The 23,482-nt window shown below is 46.6% G+C and overlaps 1 protein-coding gene across 7 annotated transcripts in view; it reads left to right on the forward strand.

The window, feature by feature from the left end:
• Positions 1-23,482, forward strand: part of LOC135896226 (neurogenin-3-like) — a 181,285-nt gene that overhangs the window by 102,303 nt on the left and 55,500 nt on the right. Inside the window, exon 1 of one of the 7 annotated variants that reach the window (XM_070532872.1) lies at positions 19,510-19,645. The exons of 5 other annotated variants lie outside the window; for them this stretch is intronic. The gene's annotated coding sequence lies outside the window, so the exon portion shown is untranslated. Of the gene's footprint in view, positions 1-19,509; positions 19,646-23,482 lie in introns of those variants that run through there. One more of the 7 variants, XM_070532889.1, reaches the window with a different exon arrangement.

Here is a 23,482-nt window from a genome sequence, read left to right on the forward strand (position 1 = left end):
GTTTCCACTAATATAAATGCATCCACTAAATCTGCGACTGATTCCGCTACCTCCCTAACTTCCTCCCAATACTTTTGTAAGCTTCTGATAATAATACTAACTACTGTGAGACAGAGGAAAATTTCGATGCCGTGTTACTTATGACATTTTAAGAATATCGGCTGGATTCTTAAGTCGGATCAGGGGTGCATTTTCGTCCTTCTTCACAGAAATTTTTTCCGCCCTTAACCCATGCGAATTTGTAGCTCTTTTATTTTGCTGTAGTTCTAGCTCACCAGAACAGATTTCGGTTCATTCTTGTCAGATGCTCATTGATGAACGTCTTGGTAGCTGTCTGTTTTGGCGCAAGCGCGCATCAAACGACACATGCGGCCACGGAAGAAAAGTGTGCTAGTACTGTCGGATTCATGTTTTGTTTGTTTGGCAAGCGGTGCACCACCTCGATATCAGAGCTACAAAACTATGATAGCTCCACTTCACTGGCTATGTTAAATAAGACTTCTTTTACGTTCTCCTCATGCTGGGCAGGTATCCCTTCAATTTTCGTATTCACTTTTCTGTCATACTGTTCGCTTCTATTTAGATCCTACTGAAGCTGCTCCGCCTGTGATTCCAGTAGCGTTTTCAGGTTAGAAATTAGTGCTTCACGCGCAGCTTACCGTTCTTTACTGGCTGAAAGCTATGCTAACACCACGTCATATTGTTTAGACATCATATTGTTTAAACATAACAGAGACTGTTTCTTCTGGGTCTTTCATTGCCATACTCAAGTTTGCGAATTCAGTTTTCAGGAGGTTCAGAGAGTCTACTTTTCCTCGTAAGGTCAGCAAAGAGTTTAAAGTTTGCTTAATAACTGCCTGCTCTGACATTAACGCAGTTTCTGAAGTGTCTTCTTCTGTTGGAGTCGTCGTGCAGGAGTTTGTTACAAACAATACTATTGTCCATAATACCATACTCTGCAGTCGGCGGCCAAGAACCTTACTTAGGTTTACAAGGTAGGTACAGTATCTGTAAAATATGGACGTCAGTGTCTGGTAGTTAAATCGCCGCCGCCTGCAGGCTGTTTAAGTAGGCGTTTCTTATGCCAGGGCATCCAGAGGATAGTTGGCTTTTCCAAATGCTTCTGCGATGACGTGTCCCAAATAATAATAATAATAATAATAATAATAATAATAATAATAATAATAATAATAATAATAATAATAATAATAATAATAAAGTGGAGGATCAAGAAGAATAAAGTGGTTTCGCTGGGAAGCAAGGCGAAAGGCATATCTAACTCCCCCATCCGGATGCAAGAAGGTCTAGCGTGTTGAGACACACGAGTCACGTCATGTAGACAACTCGACCTGCAAAGACGAGTTGGAGAAAGTCTAGTGCCACCGGACAGAATGAACATAACATGGGTCCTCTGCAACGCTACACTTCTGTCACATTGCCGAGTCCGGCGGCTGTGTTCTATACTAAATGCTATTAATTTGCATGGCGTGCGTATTCTGATCCCATGAAGGTATGCTAGCTTCCTCCTGCACGATTCCCTCGGCATGCGAAAATCACTATAGGGGCCCGTTCTGTAAAAGGTCGATGCCCACCTCCTCCTCCCCCTCTTCCCATTTAACCTAGCAAATCAAGTTTCCTTCGCCTTTAGTAAAATTTTGTTTTTGGAAGCAAGTTTTACAGTGAAGTTGTTAGCCTCTAGTTGGTCGGCATATTTCGTGTCCACGTCCGTCAACAAAAATGTGGTCCGATCCCGGCGGTAATGCAGGTCCAAGAGCATTGGCTCCTACCCCCGTAAGGCAGAGGCTTAAAGCATGCAGTCAGCGAAGTGAAGCGAACAGTGCATACATTCTTTGGAATCACGCATACCACATACAGAACAGCATACATTTCAAGAAAGAGTAAGCACAAAATGAGCCGAACCACATATTAAGATAAGGCGCTCCTGATAACAATGCGAAGCACGCAGCGCTCCCCGCATACGTTTCCCGGTAAAGATTACTTTGCGCAAGCTGCCACGGCGACGGCAGCTTGCGACGTGGGGAGTGATGTCCCTAGCCTTTCGTATAAATAGAACGAGCCTAGCAACTGATTTCAATGTTGTTGCAGCACCGCTATCGGGGGCAGCCTGCTATCAAAGTTACCATTACTCCCGTTACTCTAAAGTGATAAAGCACTGCATACCCCCTCAGCAATTGTAATGGTGGTTTTCAGCAGCTTCGCGGGACATCTACTTTCGCGGGGCCGGGATGGCGAGTCCATTTCTTTAGCACTGAGCCTCGTAAATATACATGAAGTTGCAACGCAATTCCTGAGCAAATCTGGCAACACCTTCGAAGCAACTGCAACAATTTGCAGGTGGCTTGAATGCACTAGCGTTATACAAAAGCGCAAAAGCTATCTGCCTAAACGGCTCACAGCGAACAATAAAGTTCAACATTACAGCTCTAAATGTTACTTACATTATCGGCTGTCTGTTGTTCAGCAGTCATGCTCTGATTATCACTAAATGAATATTGTAGTTTGACTGCTGGTGAGTGAGTCGACGTGAGTGACGGTGCGCGAGCATGTGTGTGAATGAATGCCGGTGAGTGAAAGCGGGCATGTGAGCGTTACTGGTTACCGGTAACTGTGAACGCAAGCGACAAAAAGAACGCGAGTGAGTGTTCCTGAGTGACGGGAGTGGAGTTCCAACGAATGTGAATGATCATGAGTTTGAATGCGCAGATAAGCTGCAAAAATATTAGCGAGTGACTATGGGTGAATATTCACTTATTCTGCCGAAGTATGCTTAGCTAAAAGAGATGCTTCGCTATTAATTCTCTAGAGCTAACGAGACCTCTAATCTACCTTAAGAATTGTAAACTTCAAGACTGCAGAGAAAAATCACGTCCTCATATTAAAAAAAAAGTATCGGGTTGTTCGTGCCAAAACCACGATTGATTATGATGCCCGCCGTAGTGGGGGACTCAGGAAATTTCGACCACCTGGGGTTCTTTCACGTGCACCTAAATCTAAGTACACGGGTGTTTTCGGATTTCGCCCCCATCGAAATGCGACCGCCGCGGCCGGAATTCGGTTCCACGACCTCGTGCTTAGCAGCCCAACACCATATCCACTCAACCACGGCACGTTATCCTCACATGCCGAATATTATTCCGATGGTCATGGAATGAAACAATTCTGACTTGCCAAGGTGCCAAAACTTGCGTAAACAATCGTGCTTATAGAAAAGGGTATTCGCATATTTTCGCCGCCATGCAATGAAACGTTCATTACCGCGCGTAATTTAATTGAAATGTGCGTGCACAGGTCGACGTCCTACTGGCAGCACATGCGTACTTCCTGGGAAAAAAATAATATCCGGCCTCAGGTTTCATGCGGAACCAAAGTATGAGCGCATAGATCGAGCAGGCGGAGAATAGTGACCGTGGCCGAAGGACAAAATTAAAAACAGGGTTTGGGGGTTGGATGGCGGGCAGGCAAATAAAGAAAAAGATCTAAGCGTGGATAGCGGGCCATGTTTCGGAGGACTTTATCGTGTATCAGCACCAGGGCGACGCACACGACGGGTCCGAAAACGCTGAGCGATCGCGGGAATAGCGCAAAGGGGGCGGGCGGTGCGGCGACAAAGAAAACCCGCCAAAAGCGCGGCGCCCGCCGATGGCCGCGGCGGCGAAATTCGACCCGCTCCAACGCCGTCTCGAGGACTCGGGTTCGCGGCGTTCCCACAGCGGATTAGCAGCCGCATTAGGCCACGTTGCCCTCCCTCCCCGCTACTGCCGGCGGCTGGTGGCGACAGCGTTTTGCTACGACCTGCGCGCACGCACACGCACACACGCATGCCTCCTCCGGCGTGCGCGTACAAACGAACGCACGACCCCTTTCGGCCGCGGGTGCCACAGCGTGCGTGCGTTCGAGCACGGCCCCCGCGATCTCCCTGTCCGTCCGCGGAACAGAAATCGTGCGCGTGCAAGCTGTACTGCCTCACGCGACGCTTTCGGGCGCAAGCCTCCGCGCCGCGCGGAGAATGCATCCTGTACGTGCTGTGCACGTGGTGGGAGCTTACGGCACATAGGCGCGATACGACGACGGCGTCGTTCGCACGCCGTCCAGCGCTCGCTGTCCGGGATGGGCCGCAGCAGCCAGCGGAGCCCAAGCGCGCGCCCGATCGAGGCTAATCCGCGACACGCTGCGAGCGGCGTGCGTGAGCCCCGAACGCTGCAGAATGTCGTCGATCGCACGCGCCAGTTGTATGACGTCTTCATCCGCTTGCCAGCCACCTTTTTTTGTACTTGTATTCTCTCTTCTTCTTTTTTCAAATTTCCTTTTCAGTCTTCTATGAATGATCGCCGTCATCGCCTCCCACGTAACGTGATCTGGTGCTGCAGCTTCTGGCGCCATAATGTATACGCCTCGCAAAGTCGACTGCGAGCGTCAAATGAAGCTTGGGCTTCGCAGTGTAAACGCTCGATGCGCCTAGCCTTTGAGAGAGAAAGAGGAGCTCAACGAAGAGCGAAGGAACAATTTACGCAGGATTACAGCACTGAGTGGTTCCCATGAGTGCCGTTCTTTTTTTATTTCTTTTTCCTTGTCTAAACGACGCGATTAAGACATCATACTGCTGCCTTCTTTTCTGCCGATCCTTTTATTGATATTCCCTTGTGCTGAACGCGAAAGGAGGCGCTGCCGGCTCACCGCCATAAACCTGGCTTGTGGGGAAAAGCCCGGCGGCATGAGGATTACGAATACAGGCACGCGTGCTCCATGGTTAAGCGGCGCGTCCGAACTTCGCTTTTCCCGCACTCTAGCGCTTAAACAGCGCATTCCCAGAAAACCAACAACGCTGACTTCGTGTCGCGTTTATGCCACACGTGCGCTCCCATAGCGACCGGCAGTGAGCTTTTAGTCGGATTATTACTGTGAAAGCGATTGCAAAATCTCTAATTTTGCATTCCGCTTGCACTCCCATTAAAAAAGAAAGAAAGAAAAAGAGAGACGTGCGTCGAATCACATTTTCCTCCTGTGGGCATTACAAAACGTATTGGGCATTAACAAAGCATATGCCATACAAGCATTGGTTGTGAAAAGCGATTTATTGGTAGTCAGAAGTCATACGCCGTGGCGGCTATAGAACAAATTGTCACTAATGGAACAGTATCTTGATTAGGGTACATTTGGATTCGACTGTGCACGCCTTACCATGCCCTAAACACGCCCAGCTCATACTGGTGCCGTTTCCCTTTGGTCGCGTATAGGGAACACATCCTGCTCGGAACTGCAATATACTCAAGAGCGCGTTCGAACTTATAGCATTTCTGATGTCACTGCATGTATTTTTAAGGTAGGAGCGGCCGCAAATCAAGGGCTTGTGACTTGCGCCACGGCTAGAGTTGCATCTGCGAATACCGCAGAAGCTTCAGCCATCGCGCTAGCTATTAAAACTAAGGACGCTCTGGGACAATCGTCGATAACTCTTACAGATTCCCAAGTCGCATGTAGACTATTCCTCACCGGGAGGCTACCACACAGCACCACTCACCTATTAGGATCCAACCTAACGCATAAACACATGATCATCTGGTGCCCGGGTCACGCAGGACTCGAGGGCAATGAGAGAGCGGACGGCGCAGCTCGTGTTTTTGTCAACCGAGCGGTCGACCACTCTGACGAAAACCCCTTTTTACCACGAGACATCCTTGAGCACCAGCGGCGCGAGCGAAGAAAGTACAGTCCACCACACCCTGACCTATCCAGGCAGGACGCTTATGACTGGCGCCGAATACAGACGCACACATTTCCAAACCATTATTTGAAGAATGCCATTCACCCAATGCTGTACAGCGTTCGCTGTCCTTGGTGTGGAGGCCGGCCAACTCTCACCCACATTACGTCGGACTGCCAGAACAGGCCACCCAAAATTATTACACCAAACATAGCCGGCAAACTTTCCGGAAGGGAGCAGTGGGAGACTTGGCTCGCCAGCGAGGATCGGGAGATGCAACTAGCGCTCCTCAACCAAGCACGGCGGACCGCTCAAGCCAGTGGGGCCCTGGACTAGGGGCTCCACCCACTCGCTTTCTGCATGTTTTTCTTTTAAACAAACGTTTTGATATATATATATATATATATATATATATATATATATATATATATATATATATATATATATATATATATATATATATATATATATAGGGTAAGTGCCTTCCGTTGAGCACATGAGACCATTCCATCGTTATCATCATCAACATCACCACCACCACCATCATCATCACCAACCTATATAAGTCCACTGCAGGATGAAAGCCTCTTTAGGGATCTGCAATTATTCGTGTCATGCGCCAGCTGACACCCATCCTGTGTCTTCAAGTTTCCTCATTTCATCACACCACTGCAGGACTTCATCAAAGTTTTACCATACCCTACCATACCTAGTTGTCTGTCGTCCTCGATTGTGCTTCGCTTCCTTTGACACTCATTACGTATAACTCTAGCAGGCCACCGAACTCATGCCACCGTTTAGGTTAGGTGTAATAGAATCGCTGCATTAGTTGGTGGTGTAGGCACAAAGAAAACGGGTTGTTATTGGATTGGTGCTGTCAAAAGTGTAATGAAAATGAGCGCACACAAAGTGAAGGGTTAGCTTGGAGTCGGAGCAGCGAATAAAAAAGACCATATTTGAGTCTGACATCAAGTCAGTGTACTATATTATGGAGAAGGGGAAGTAGCGGAGCGCAATCAACACACACGAAGCCGAAGTAAAGGGCAACACGCGAAGGATCCAATGATCCAAGCTTCAGCAAGCGATACACGGTTATTTTAAATAAAAGGTAATTGCACTTTCATATGCCATCTGTTCATGGATTTATTTTATGTGCTGCCGTAAGCACCGGCCGAATGTGAAGTGTGCGTGTGTGTGCGCTCGTGTGTGTGTGCTCATGTGTGCGTGCGTTAAGGCAGTAACATGTCGTTTAAGTTTATATCACTAAGAAAAAAAGTTTGCACGAAACTGAGTGCTATGGGGAGAAAAAAGCTCTCTCTTGAGGGCCTGCAGCTGGCCATTGTTCATGATGCTCTGAAATGGCATGGTCCGTTGCTCAGCGATCTCCTTCTCTCTCGTTTCTGCTACCTTTATTAGACATAATGTGGACTGGACAACAAAGCAAAAGGAAGGCACTTGCTCGCCCTACACCACGCACCTGAGATGCGCAGTTTCTGTAACGTACACAGATGAGAGCTTGTGACGTGTTCCTGCATGTATAGTGTTTGTTGATATTTGTTTTTTTTTCTTACTTTTGCTTTTATTATTTATGCCTGAGAAACGAATTCTGGTATAGCCGGCTATAACGAAGCTGGTCTTTCAAATAGAAAGAACAGCGCTGTATCAAAAGACACTTCGTCGTTCTGTGAAAACCTAAGTTCATCCGCTGGTCCTCGCTCCCTGCTCAGTCGCAATGGAAGTGGACGACCCCGCACGTCTGCCGGCGACGGCGGCGTCAGCGGCGGCCGCCTCCAGGAAGCGGATCGGTCAGCAGAGCGACACCGACAGCGAGGACACCCATGTCTACTCTCTCAGCAGTGAGGACACTTCCGATGACGACTTCCAGCTTGTACAGAGCCGCAGAGCGAAGCGACGGAACACCAGGACGTCCTCATCGTCAAGCACGGAAACAGTGAGACAGACACAGAGGCCGGACGCCAATACCATCATCTTTGTGCCCCTGCTTCCCAACGTCAACATGAAGCTACTTAACAGGCAATCTGTGTCGATGTCACTGGAAGCCTTGGTGCCAAATGAAATATCGGACATTGGAGTGAACACCCGAAAAAATCTTCTGGCGGTTGATGTCCAGCATGCGGCTGCTTTGACCACTCTACGCAGCGTAACGGACCTCGATGGCATTCAGGTGCGCTCTTACATCCCTCTGGGATCTGACGTAGTCACCGGCGTTATCTACGACGTAGACGTCGCCATCCTTAATAACGACTTGCCGATTCTTATCAAGCCAGCCAATGATGAGGTCATCGTTGATGTTAAGCGGCTAGGCAGTTCACGCTGCGTGAAAATAGCATTCAAGGGCAAACATATACCCTCGCATGTCAAGGTTGGACACTTCAGACATGCAGTGCGGCCTTTCATTGCGAAACCTCTCCAGTGCCGCAAATGCATGAAACTGGGACACGTGAGCAGCGTCTGCGAAAATCAGGCAGCATGCCCCCGCTGCGGAGAGCCCCACACTGCAGATAAATGTGGCGCGACTGTGGTGAAGTGTTCAAACTGCGGAGGATCGCATGAAGCTTCATCGAAGAAGTGCCCACATATTAAGAAGGAAATGGCCATCTTGAAAGAGATGGCGAGAGATCATTCATCTCATCGCGAAGCCGCCGAAAAAATCAGGAAGCGACGTTCACGTCACCGGCGCTCCTCAAGACAGGCTTCTCAAGGAAGGCGCATGCCACTTCCTACAACACCACCTCCTCCTCCACCGCCTAGGCCAGACAATGTGGAAAGGACCGCGAAGAGCAAGTCCACTGAGAAGGCCACATCTGCCGAATCTTGGCCGGCTCTACCAAAACGACAACATTCACCAACAGAATCACAGCAAACTTTCGCTGGACAACCCCCGACGTCTACTGTCGGCGATGTGTGCGACCAAGACAGGCAGGTGGCTGATATGCTGCAATCGCTAATTAATACAATGCGCATTATACTGAACAAGCTGCAAACACCAGCAGCTCGAAGCGCTCTGCAAATACTGGATGCACTAAATCCAGTGCTTGCTAGCATCGTTTAAGCACCATGGCTCGACCAATAGTCCCCTTCCGCACTGAACTTAAAAGTGCGTCGATCTTTCAATGGAATGCCAGGGGTCTAAGGACCCGTATATCAGACTTTCGCCAATTCATTTTCACAAATCGCTTCCCCATACTGGTCATTTGCGAACCAAATACATCAACTCCACTCAGACTGTCCGGTTATGAATCTTTCGTCTCGTCCACACGCGGTGCGAGCACGAAAGTGATCATCTACATCCGCACGGACTTCACATATGTCGCTAACGCAATAGAGCCTCATGACGACAACCAATATGTCTGCCTAAATGTCCAAAAGAAGAATGTGTCATTTACACTAATTGGTGCCTACATATCCCCAGCGGGTCACTTTGACGGCGAACGACTCAAGAAAATATTACTAATGAACAATGGTCCCTGGGTTATCACAGGTGACTTCAACGCGCATCACCAGCTATGGGGAAGCACTAAAATGGACTCCAAAGGCAGGAGCCTTGCCTCCTTTGCTGCCGACCATGATTTGTGCTGTGTAAATGACGGCAGCCCTACATTTCTGCGAGGCACGACCTACAGTAGCTGCTTGGACTTGACTTTGGTGTCACGGCGCTTTGCCTCGAGCGTCCAATGGTTTACAGACGTAGAAACACATGGAAGCGACCATATTCCAACATACATAACGATTAGAGGAATTGACCAACGCTCCTCTACTGTGTTGCGTACAGTTGATTGGACAAAATTTAAGAAGGATATGGATGACACTTGTCGGGAAGGCCTCTCACACACTTTCGAAGAAACAATCGCAGAGGCATTGAAAACGTCCATGTGCTCGCTTACAAGGTCAACAAGGCGAACAGACTTGGACGTGGAACTGGATAGGCTGCGTGCGACACGCCGACAGGCGGAGAGGAGGTATCGGCGCACGAAGTCCGTCTTGGATCTGAGGGCTTCACGGCGCATACAAAAGAAAATCCAGCGTCGCATGGATAAATTGGAAGATAAGCGATGGAAAACATTCTGTCAGTCGCTTGATCCCCGAAAATCGCTCTCGCACATATGGAGAACGGTTAGGGGTCTTCGCTCATCTCCGCATCAAAGGAAGCCCTTCGCTGCTCTGGCCCTCTACCAACTTCGCTCGGAACTTCAATTGGCTGAAGAGTTCTGCGCACGGATTGCTGGGTCCGTGGCCATCATTACTGACGCAGCATTGAATGACATCCCTGAGGCACGTGTACCAGAAATCAACGTGCTATTTTCACTCGAAGAGCTCGATGCTGCGTTGGTGACTTGCAGGCGTTCTTCGTCACCAGGACCTGATGGCATCACGTATGCTGCCCTATGCCACCTTGGACATGAGGCACGTGATGAGCTTCTCAACTACTACAATGAGTCTTGGCAGAACGGCGCCGTTCCTAAACAATGGAAATCGAGCCGCTTGATCCCCATTCTGAAACCTGGAAAGTCACCGCTTGAGATCTCATCATATCGTCCGATTGCGCTTTCGAGCTGCGTCGGCAAAGTGATGGAAAGAATGATTCTTGCCCGATTGGAATGGTACCTAGAACGATTCAACATCTATCCGAACGCCATGACAGGCTTCCGTCGGGGTCGCACGTCCATAGACAACGTCATTGACATCGTAACATGGGTCCAAAATCAAAAAAGCCTCAAGCGCCTGTCTGCGGCACTTTTTCTGGATATAAAAGGAGCCTATGATAACGTCACCCATGAGGCCATACTAAACTCACTTGAGGCTGTTGGAGTTGGTGGCCGGATGTATCAATGGCTTCAAGACTATTTGACTGAAAGGCGTTTTTTCTTACAGACCGAAGACGGCCCAACTTCAGACCATTACATCTGCCGTGGTGTGCCGCAAGGTGGAGTGTTGAGCCCTATTTTGTTCAACCTCGTCCTGGTAGGACTAGTGGATTACCTACCGCAGACAGTACATGTCTCAATATACGCCGACGACATTTGCATCTGGGCCTCTGCGGTGACTCGCCCTCAGCTAAGAGCCAGGCTTCAGCGGGCGGCAACCATGACGGCTTCTTATCTCCGAGAACAAGGCCTCAGTGTGTCTACTGAGAAGTGCGCATTACTTGGTTTTACGCGGAAACAAATGTCATCGTATCCTGTTACCATCAATGGTCAAGCTGTATTCTATGTTAAGACACATCGGTTTCTGGGCGTCATCATTGACCGCAACCTCTCGTGGAGCCCTCACTGCGTCTATCTGAAGAAGAAGCTAGTCGCCATTGCTCAAGTCTTCAAATTTCTATGCGGGAAAAACTGGGGTACACCAGTCCATTCTATGTTGCAGCTGTACAGGGTTCTGTTTCTCGGACTCCTACGTTACAGCCTACCAGTGTTGTCCAATGCATGCAAGACGAACTTTCGCACCTTGGAGAGCATACAAGGTCAAGCCCTACGCACGTGTTTGGGGCTGCCTCGGTGCACGTCAACAGCAGCAACAATTGCCATCGCAGGAGACCATACAATCCAGACACATGTAGCTGTCGACTCTCTCAGAGCGCACATTCGCCATCTGTCAAGGATCCCCGACCACCATTTGGCCTCCCTACCAGCCGAGAGACCTCAAGCGACCTTTTCACGAATGATTAACGCTCATCAAGAGTACATACCAGCAAGTTTTACACCGGCGGCGAAGCCTTCCTCCCCCCTGTGGTGCCTGCGACAGCCTCAAGTGAATTTTGATATTCCTGGAATTACAAAAAAGTCCAATCATCCATCGCCGGCTCTGAAGCAACTTACACTCCTATTACTGCACCAGACGTATCATGACCGCATACACATATATACCGATGGTTCAACCTCACCTACCAGCTCAACTGCCGCATTCGTCGTTCCAGCCAAGAACGTTACAGTTAAATTCAAACTGTCGCACACGACTACATCTACATCGGCAGAACTTGCAGCTCTCCATGCCGCTATGATGTACATCACCGAAGAGCCAACAGAGAAGTGGGTCGTATTTTGTGATTCCAAGGCAGCCCTTCATAGCATCAAGTCCGCGTTACGTCACAGAACTTACGAGCAAATGACATCTGAAATCAGGGAACTGCACCACCATGCTCTGGAAAGAGGACACCACATTGTATTTCAGTGGATTCCTGCTCACTGTGGCATCGTCGGCAACAACCTAGCTGACAAGGCTGCCCGGTGTGCCCACGAAGATACAAAGACGCGTCCAACACCTTTGGCGAGGTCGGACGCTGCCAGAGAACTTCGCCTACTTGCGCGCAAGAAGTCCCAAGATCTCTGGACATCAAGTGGCTTCAATTGCAGATTACGTCAACTGGACCCCACGCTACGGCTACAACTGCCACCTAGCCTTTCCCGCGGCGAAGCAACCTTGTTGTGTCGCTTGTGGTTGGGAGTGGCGTTCACGAACGCATACTCCTACCGTATGGGAATGGCCGAGAGCCCGATGTGCGACTCCTGTGGGTGCGAGGAGTCCATCGAGCACGTATTGTGTACCTGCCCTCGCTACGATGTCCACCGCCTCCCTCTGCGGGCAACTTTACACAGACTAGACTCGAGACCATTCACCGAGTCAAAGATACTCGGACCGTGGCCACAACCGTCACTGGCTCGAAAAGCGATTCGTGCACTAGTGCGGTACTTAAAGTGCACGGGCTTAAGAGACCGCTTATAGTGTCATTGTGTAAGGTGTCCCTCCCACATGTACTCAGTGCTGACTCTCTCCCTTTCTTCCTCTTTCTATTCCCCTTTCCCCCACCCCCAGTGTAGGGTAGCAAACCGGATGCTGTTCTGGTTGACCTCCCTGCCTTCCCTACCCTTGCTTTCTCTCTGGTCTTTCAATTCTTCAACATTCATAATGAAACAACCAATCAAGCAATTAAATGTAGTAGGAATAATAATAATAATAATAATAATAATAATAATAATAATAATAATAATAATAATAATAATAATAATAATAATAATAATAATAATAATAATAATATAATTATAATAATATTATTAATGATCTAAATTATTGAATTAATCATTATTTTATGTGCTCAGAAACAAGCGGAAGTCTAAATACTGGCGTACAGAGAAACAAAAACAAAAAAATCCTAGAAAGGTAAAACTGCAACGAAATGTTATTGGATAAAAATACAGTACCGAAATAACAAAAAAGAACAGGATGAATAGCTAAATAATGAGCAACAACCCAGTAATAACACACAATTGAAAGCCAGATTACATACACGGAAAGAGATAGAAACCATGAAAATACGATAAAGGAGTGCAGTTAGAAAGAAAGCCGAAGAGGTAGTGCCAAGCTCGAAACAGAAAGAAGGCAACACGTTTTGGGAGATATCAAGTTGGAGAATATGACTATTGTACAAACTGTGTATTCTATGGAAAGGCAAATGTCTGCTGAAAGAGGCAGAAACGTGGAAGGGTCCACGTCCCATGGTAGTCTTCTGCGGAAACCATAGTGAAAGAGAACCTAGTAGATCCGTGCATGTAATAATTCCATGTCTGACGTAGTGAAAAAGGGAGAAGTGGAACCGAAGGGCTCTATTTTGTTAATCATGACCACGTAAAGCGAACAGACAATGAAGCCAAGGAAAGCATCGGAAAAGCGTCCTCGATGCTTTTCTTTGCTTCTTTGTTGGCTTTATCTAGTACAAAAAGAGGACGTCGGTATGACTATGTCTGCAGCTACGTGACGGAAGTGGGGTATAATTGTCCTGACTTGAAAAGTTGTTAGTGCGCGAAGTCAGCAAATGATGTTGACGTCTACATCATCATCATCATCATGGTTACGCCCACTGCAGGGCAAAGGCCTCTCCCATACTTCTCCAACTACCCCGGTAATGTACTAATTCTGGCCATGTTGTCCCTGCAAACTTCTTAATCTCATCCGCCCACCTAACTTTCTGCCGCCCCGTGCTACGCTTCCCTTCCCTTGGAATCCAGTCCGTTACCCTTAATGACCATCGGTTATCTTCCCTCCTCATTACATGTCCTGCCCATGCCCCATTTCTTTCTCTTGATTTCAAATAAGATGTCATTACCTCGCGTTTGTTCCCTCACCCAATCTGCTCTTTTCTTATCCTTTAACGTTACACCTATCATTCTTCTTTCCATAGCTCGTTGCGTCGTCCTCCATTTGAGCAGAACCCTTTTCGTAAGCCTCCAGGTTTCTGCCCCGTAGGTGAGTACTGATAAGACACAGCTATCATACACTTTTCTCTTGAGGTATAATGGCAACCGGCTGTTCATGATCTGAGAATGCCTGCTAAACGCACCCCAGCCCATTCTTCTTCTTCTGATTATTTCCGTCCCATGATCCGTATCCGCGGTCACTACCTGCCCTAAGTAGATGTATTCCCTTACCACTTCCAGCGCTTCACTACCTATCGTAAACTGCTCTTCTCTTCCGAGACTGTTAAACATTACTTTAGTTTTCTGCAGATTAATTTTTAGACCCACTCTTCTGCTTTGTCTCTCCAGGTCAGTGAGCATGCATTGCAATTGGTCCCCTGAGTTACTAAGCAAGGCAATATCATCAGCGAATCGCAAGTTACTAAGGTATTCTCCATTAACTTTTATGCCCAATTCTTCCCAATCCAGGTCTCTCAATACCTCCTGTAAACACGCTGTGAATAGCATTGGAGAGATCGCATCTCCCTGCCTGACGCCTTTCTTTATTGGGATTTTGTTGCTTTCTTTATGGAGGACTACGGTGGCTGTGTAGCCGCTATAGATATCTTTCAGTATTTTTACATACGGCTCGTTTACACCCTGGTTCCGTAATGCCTCCATGACTGCTGAGGTTTCGACAGAATCAAACGCTTTCTCGTAATCAATGAAAGCTATATATAAGGATTGTTTATATTCCGCACATTTCTCTATCACCTGATTGATAGTGTCAATATGGTCTGTTGCTGAGTAGCCCTTACGGAATCCTGCCTGGTCCTTTGCTTGACAGAAGTCTAAGGTGTTCTTGGTTCTATTTGTGTCATCTGCGTCAAGAGTTGATCAAACGCCACTTACCAAACACCGCATCATTAATAATGTCGACGCCAGACCCATTCAACAAAACCCTTATAGTGTGACCCCAAATGAAAGCGAAGCGATACAATAACAAGTTGGAAGATGGCGTTATTTGACCGTGTAATAGTCCTTGGGCATCACCTGTAATTTTAGTGGGAAAAAAAGGACGGTTGCCTGCGCTTCTGCATCAACTATCGGAAGCGCAATCAGGTCACAAAGAAGGACGTTTATTCATCGCCACGTATTTGATGATTCCTTGGACAGGTTGTGAAACGTGTGCTACTTTTCTTCAACGGGCTTGAAAACCGGTTATAGGCAGATCGAAGTGGACGAGACAGATCGTGAGAAAACCGCGTTTGTGACGTCTGACGGACTTTATGAAATTCAGGTACTTCGCTTCGGTTCGCGTTTGGCGCCAGCGTCTAATGCACACTGTGCTCTCTGGACTGAAATAACAAACATGGCTGGTGTACATGGATGGCGTGATTGTCCTTTCCGCAATGTTCGACGAACACTTACGAAGGCTGAAAACTGTTTTTGAAGCAATACGCTCTGCCGGTCTCACTATAAAGCCTGAGAAGTGCCATTTCGGTTTTCAGGAGATCCAGTTCCTTGGTCACGTCGTCAGTCGCCAAGGAGTCCGACATGACTCGGATAAAATTGCTGCCGTCGCTAATTTCCCGATTCCATCAAGCAAAAAAGGCCGTGTGGCGTTTTCTGGGACTCTGTGCACATTACCGGCGATTTATTGCGAATTCCTCATGCATCGCATGGGCGTTAACACAACTCGCCAGAGAAGATATCCCGTTTACTTAGGGCGAAGACCAGCAGCGGGCATTTCACGAGCTCCGACAACGCACGCAAGCGCTTCGGGTGCCATCACACTTCGATGAACACGCCCCGACGATATTGCATACAGATGGTAGTAATGTCCGTCTACTGACAGGACAGCGAAAACAGTGACACTGACAGGACGACAGCGAAAAGGTGATCGCTTACGCCAGTCGGACGCTATCCCGAGCTGAGGCTAACTACTACACCCCTGAAAAAGAATGTCTCGCAATGGTATGGGCAGTTCTGAAATTTCGTCCGTATTTGTACTGTCGGTCTTTCACCGCAGTTAGCGACCACCATTCGCTCTGCACGCTTATTAATTTGAAAGATTCTTCCGGCTGGCTCGCACGCTGGAGCCTTCGACTCCAAGAGTTCGACTTTATTGTCGCATACAAGACGGGAAAACGGCACGCAGACACCGACTGCCTTTCTCAGTCTCCTGTTGAGCCGGCAGCACAAGACGATGACGACATGGTCTTTCCGGGAATCGTGGACACTGCCGATCTTTCACGCAAGGAATGAGATGGCATTGAATTGCTGCCGCTTATTGATTACCTGGAAAAACGAATCAACAGTGTGCCGAGGCTCTTTGAAAGAGGGCTGGCATCGTACTGCTTGCGCAGCAACTTCCTCTACAAGAAGAACTTCTCACCTAGCGGCAGCAACTACTGACACGTTGTTGCCTCATCGCTTCGACGAGAAATCTTGCACGCCTGCCACAACGAGCCGACCGCTGGACACTTGGCCTACACTCACACATTGGCACGGATTCGGGAAAATTACTACTGGCCGAGTCTTATTACGGTCGTTAAATGTTACGTTCAGACATGTCTGGATTATTAGCGTCGCAAACCGCCATCCGCCAAGCCAGCCGGCCTATACTGCACACTGTCAAAGTACCGGCCACACCATTTGCACAAGTAGGCATAGATTTTCTGGGCCCCTTCCCAATGTCTACTACTGGCAATAGGTGTATCATCGTCACCATGGATTGTCTCACTAAATATGCCGAGACGGATGCTCTGCAACGGGCAACAGCAGATGAAGCGGCACGATTTTTTCTTGAATCCGCTGTTTTAAGGCATGGCGCTCCCGTAGTAGTCGTCATGATGCGTTCATGGCCAAGTTTTTCGATATCGTTCTACATCTAAGTGGTACCACCTACCGGAAGACAACGGCCTATCACCCCCAAACAAACGAACTGACGGAACGACTCAATAGGACGCTGGCCGATATGATAAGCATGTACGTAGATGTAGAGCACAAAGAACTGGGGGGAGATTTAACCTTATGTCACCTTCGCGTACAATACGGCTCGTGAAGAGACCACTCGCAAGACACCCTTCAGTTTTGTATACTGCCGTGAGGTTACAGCATTAGACGCAATGCTCCCTCATGAATTTGGTGACAACAAGAGAGGTGCTGAAGAGATCACACAACGAGCAGAAGCTGCTAGGCAGCTTGCGCATCTGCGAATCCACGAACAACAGGGCTGTGACGCCAGACGCTACAATATTCGGCACAAACCCGTAACATACAACACCGGCGACAAAGTGTGAATCTGGACACCTATTCGTCAGCACGGGCTCTCTGGAAAGCTCCTGCGCAAATACTTCCGGCCCTACATAGTTCTCCGAGGCATCATTAACGTCAACTACGAAGTCGTTCGAGACGCCTCTCACTGTTCAAAGCGCCTACGGCATTTACTCGAGGTCGTTCACGTGCTTCGTATGAAGCGGTACTATGAAGACTGACAAGACTGCACAGTTTTTTTATCACTGTTTACCAAGTCTCTAGCATCGGGACGATGATATTTTCTAAAGGGGGAGCAAATGGCACAACTATATTGCTGCGGGTATGTACCAGCGGGGACGAGGTTGAAGTAGCGCGGGTATTTAAGCATGGAGATGAAGAAGACGTTGGTGGTTTTCTTGGAAGACTGATAAAGTGTATTTGTTGGTGGTGCTGTTCCGCGTCCTCGCCTATCCCACGTCGTTACAATGTTGTTGTTGTTGTTATTGTTGTTGTCGTCCTCGTTGCATCTTACAATCGTTGCACATCAGAAGGCGGGCCCGTGAAAGCTAAATAGGTGACTTGCGTGATTTGGCCCGGCACGTCGGCAAACAAAAACGAGATGACAACATGGACACCAATGAAAACCTGGTGAAGCTCAACACAACAAAATGAAGTTTAATGAACACAGAAACTCAGTGACAAAAGAAAAACAAGAAACAATATAACGAGAACCAAGGCAACAGTGTTTAAAGAGAGAGAGAGAAACATGCTTTAAGTAGATGTCGGAGAGTAGCCTGGCGTTTCACCTGACGTACTACTCCAGATACTGGGTGATGATTTTATATACATAAACATATATACATATATATATATATATATATATATATATATATATATATATATATATATATATATATATATATATATATATATATATATATATATATATATATATACTGTAGAGATATTTAGAAGGTTTCGTTAAGGCTCGTGGCCCGCAAGAACGTCAGCAGAGTGACTCATTCCGAGCGAGACTCAGTGAAGGTGCAGTGCTGCCTTCAAAGACTGTTTCTTTGACGCATAGCGGCAGCAGTCGCACAGAAGGTGTTGCAGGGGCGTTGCATTCAAAGCCCATTCGGGAGTCTGTCATTTGCATCTTGCACTTGAAGGAGTTCGTATAAGCGACTTTGAGTATGATGCGGTGTAGGCATGATTGGTCTCGTCTATAGAGGCCTCGCGGCATCTAAAAGTCACACGATGGATCTGTTTTGTATAGGGCCCCGTACTGGTGGCTTGCATCTGTCCAGAGGGATTGGCACTTCGATACAGCTGAAAAAAAATCATTTATAAATATGTTAAGAAGAAGAGGAGAAAAGATAGAGCCCTGAGGTACTCCAACTTTCAAAGGTAGTTTGCTATTGATGAATAACTGGTTGGCCGAGGTTATCACCTGCGAACGGCCGGACAAATAGTTTTTTAGTAACTGGTAAAATGGCCCCTGAAACCGAGCAGGTATAGTTTTTCAAGCAGGAGTTCGTGGTTCACTGTATCGAATGCTTTAGAAATAGCGATAGACAGTGCACATGAAAACATGCGTTGTTATAAAGTTGTGTTCAATCAGCAGATCAATAATAACAATAATAATACTAATAAATAATAATAATAATAATAATAATAATAATAATAATAATAATAATAATAATAATAATAATAATGCAGACATAAATAAACACTTTCCCGTAGCCAGAACTAGAATGCAGCGTGACATCTTTTGACGCATGTATCAGCGACGATATCAAGTCCATATTGTACTTTCGTCAGGGTTTGCCGAGTCTATCTGCCTTTCCGTTATAACGCCGACCACTATGGCCGCCCTATTCCTCATTGTCTAGTCGTCGTCGGGGTCAGCACCTCGTCGTAAGGACTTCTCGTCAATATAGCGGCCCCCTCGGGCGAAGAAAAAAGAAAACTTTCTCCGTGACGAGCACTTCACTGCTCGAGCTGTAGACAACGAAAGCCCGAGTGAGTCCCCTTATATAGCACGACATTTCCAGCTGAAAAATAGTTCCAGTGAGCGCATCTCAGTTCGACGTATTCAAGCTATAAATCTCGACATAGTATATAGCTCCCTCATAAATGTCTCTTACGCACACAGCTGTACGGTGGTTTCATTACTTCGACACATCGGGGCTTACATAGGAACGTCGGCAAACGCATGGAATGTAGTTGAAGAGCTTGCGCGCTTAAAACAAAAAAAATTGGCCCAACAGCAGGGCTCCAACTCACGCTCCTGCAGCAACATGCACTCTGGAATGGAGCCCGCTGGGCACAACGTTCACACTTGGTACTTTGTGCAAAACTTTGCGACCCACGCACTCTGGTAGTGGCGGCGTGTTTGTGCATTTCGGAGGCCGTAGCAATTGCATAGTCTGCGGGCAAGAACAACTGTGTGCGCATCGCGAGGAAACAGGTGAGAAATTGCCGACCATTTTCAGGTCTTTATAGGCCATGTTTCTGCTAGGAACATATCTGTTGTTCAATGGCAGCCTTCCTCACGTGCTATGGAATTGCGGCGACAAGACTAACCACTATTTTGCCTCTACAAAAGCATGCTCACAGCGTATACCTCCTTGTGAGCTAGCTTTAATTAAGCGATGTTTTTTTATAACCTTTTAGCGGTTCAGATGAAACAAAGACAGTGTGACCCGAGTAGATGCTTTGTCTACAGCTGCCCACTGTCCCTGTTTCTTCTGTGGGCTAAAATACTAAAATGGAATACCAACCAACCGAAACTTACATTCTTCCAAGTTGACGATCTGTTTGGTCGATATACCCATGAAAGCCATCACGCTGCCTGCGGAGTGGACTCCACTCAGTAAAGTTGAATTTACACGAGCTTTAAAATACCTGCTTGCCAGAGCAGTAAACAGTGACCTGATTACTTATGTAAAGAAACGCCCCCACGGACTATCTCCGTGCAATCTGTAGCGCGCATTTTAGCCATTGATGGCGTGGTTGACGTCACTCTTCTCTCTCAGGCCAAACAATGCATCAGACTGCAAGAGCAACAAAATAGCCGGAAAATCAATTATTTTGTCACAACGAGTCAGCCTTTGTGTAGTCGGTAAACTGGATTAAAATATGCATAGAAAAGGTTGCGGGCCAAATGCCTGACAAGGAGTCATTGATACGCGGTCTATGTAACTCGTAGACAGGTTTCCGAAGTTTTAGTTTAATGTGTCGCCGAATATCGCTCAATGGTGACTATAGGCACAAGCTGAAGGTACCGCTGCAACGATAGCACTTTAGGCGGCGGTCTATAAGAGGAACAAATAAGGAGTTCTGACAGTATGTTTCACAATTACAAATAATGCCTAAATGCATTCATGCTATCATTCTCCTCTTCTTCTTATCATTATTATTGTTGTTGTCGTGATGACGTGATGACGCTTCTCGTGCTGCAACTATTTCTCTGAGCCCATATATTGCAAGCAATTTCAATTGAGGAAGTAAAACAATGGAGTTTTGTGATAGTCTAGATACACCCGTGAGCAAAAGTATACGGACCGCAGGGTTGCCGGAAAGACTGAATTTCTTCGTAATTACCATGCATAAACTGAAATTGGCGAGTACACTGGAAATTTCGCAATGCCAAGTTTGGACTGCAGTCCTCAATTTCAAGTTGCATTCGCACGCGAAGGAAGAAAATTAGCTTTATCGCGCAATTCGTGGTCCGTATACTTTAGCTCACGGGTGTACGTTTCCAGACCTGTTTTCAACGTCTTCCTCGAGCATGTGTGCACAGGTGTAGCTGCCTCGTTGCCTAGACCAAAAATGAAAATGATACGAATAGAGAAAGCGTGGCTAGGTCAGGGAATACTGGAAGCATTATACGCAGACGGACGTCACTCTCGAGCAAAGCCAAGTGTCATCGCAAGCACACGATGCGGTACAGCGCACAGGATGCAAAGCACATTGGACACACAGGCTCATAACGTGGGGCCGAGAACAAGTACGCAACAACACGTGCATAGCTTCAAGGCTTATGGCGGCGCAGAGGCTCTTTGCGCCAAGGGGTGACCAATCGGCGTTTGTCATGGAACTTAGTCCCGCAGAAGAGCGCCGTACTCTGGGCTCTGGACTCGCGACGTCTGCAAACAGAGCGTGGCCTTTGTGCGTCAATCACCGCCCCCCGTGCAGAGGAGCTAATGAGCTGACCCTCCACAGCCGTTGTCACCCCTGCTTTCACGGAATCATCCTGAGCAGGGACACTGGGGGAGTCGATCGCGTCTACCGAGATGGCACGACATTTTCATTTTTGTTTTCTATGTCACGCGAATCAGGCGCTCTGAATCCGCGTGAAATAGATAGAAAACACGTACTCTGCGTGATCACGCCTTAAGAACGGAGGCGAAATGGAGGATGTTGTGAGGTATCTTTTATATTAACAGAGAAAAAAAAACATGCATGTTTCACTCAACTCAAATCGCGTCACGTCAAGAGCCGGCTGTCCCACGATATTATTAAGGAGCAACCTTACCCGAATATACTTGGGCTTCCTTTTAAGCAATAATAATAATAATAATAATAATAATAATAATAATAATAATAATAATAATAATAATAATAATAATAATAATAATGTTTATTGCCACACAATATACAAAACAACACAATCAGGCCGGTCTAAGCCTTAGTTGGCTTGTAGGACCGTGCCAATGAATATGATAGACAAGGCAAAAGATGTACAAAAATTGATGAGAGATGAAAAAAAAATAGAAAAAAAATGAAAGGCAAAAAATAAGAACAAGATAACATTTGTTTATCTACATACAACAAAAATTGAAGAGGTAAATATTGCGATGCAAGAAAAAAGCAATGTACAAGAGGGTAATTTTACTCTAGCTGTTTTAGGATGTGCTTGAGCGTTCTTTTTGATGTCGCGTTAAATAACTCTTCTGGTAGTTTGTTAAATATGTCAGGCACATAAGCACAGCGTCTGGCCGCGCCATACCTTGTGGCTGAACGTGGAACAACATAACGGAGATGTTTTCTAAGCTCCCTTGCGGCGGCACGTTTTTGTTTGAAATCGGAATTCCAGAAATGTTTAAGGACAACTGTTTCTATAAGTAATGAATGGAAGTTTGGTAGCCCAAGTTCACGGAAGATGTTTGCAGATGTTACTATTGGGGAATTGTACGCAACGTTTTTAAGAATGTTTTTTATAATCCGGTCAACCCTGCATCTCCAACGATCCGAGCAAAAGCCAAAGACTGTAATGCCATACCTTAACACACTGTAACCTAGTGCCTGTGCTATAATCTTTTTTACAGACAAGGGCGCAATACTTTTGATATTAAATAACAGCCAGGCTACTGACCTCAGTTTGGAACAAACAAGTGATAAGTGATGTTGCCACGATAAATTACTATCAAAATAGATTCCGAGATATTTCACACAATCCACGTATGGAATAGGTGCGCATTTACAATGAACACAGTCTGACTCATGCAAGTAGAGAGGCAAGTTAATAACAGTAGTCTTAAGTGGGGAGCGAAAACAAACGAGTTTTGTTTTTTGGGCATTTACAACAATTCCATTATTATAGAACCAAAGCATTGCCTTGTGCACGTCATTTTGCAACATTTCAGTGGATGTTTTATAAGAAAGGTGTTTCGCTAATAATACAGTGTCGTCAGCATACTGGAATACTGAACATTTCGAAATTGCCAAAGGGAAGTCGTTAACAAAGATATTAAACAACAATGGCGACAAAATGGACCCCTGAGGAACTCCAGCTTCTACCGACAGCTTAGAGCTAAATATGCCCTTATCATCGGTAGAGACCACCTGAAATCTGTTGCTCAAATAATTTTCGAGAACTTTGTAAAAAGGCCCACGAAATCCCCAAAAATGCAGTTTACTTAACAAGATTTGATGATTCAGGGTGTCAAACGCTTTCGCTACATCTAAAAATAGCGCACATGTGAAAAGATTATGATCAAATGCCGAAAACAGTTCATCTGAAAATTCCTCAAGCAGTGCCACAGTACCACGCCCTAAAACAAAGCCAAACTGTCGATTGGTCAGGATAGAAAATTTGTTAAGAAAAGAAGACATAGTGTGGAAAAGAAATTTTTCTAAGACCTGAGCAATAATCGGCAATATTGAAATTGGTCGATAGTTTTCAATACTATCTTTCTTCCCTGACTTGTGTAGTGGCACAATAACTGCAGTTTTTAAGCATTCTGGAATTTCGTCGCCTTCCAAAAAACCATTCAGTATATGAAGGATAATATCCGACAGC

Source organism: Dermacentor albipictus, chromosome 1, assembly GCF_038994185.2.
Source record: "Dermacentor albipictus isolate Rhodes 1998 colony chromosome 1, USDA_Dalb.pri_finalv2, whole genome shotgun sequence".
NCBI lineage: Eukaryota > Metazoa > Arthropoda > Arachnida > Ixodida > Ixodidae > Dermacentor > Dermacentor albipictus.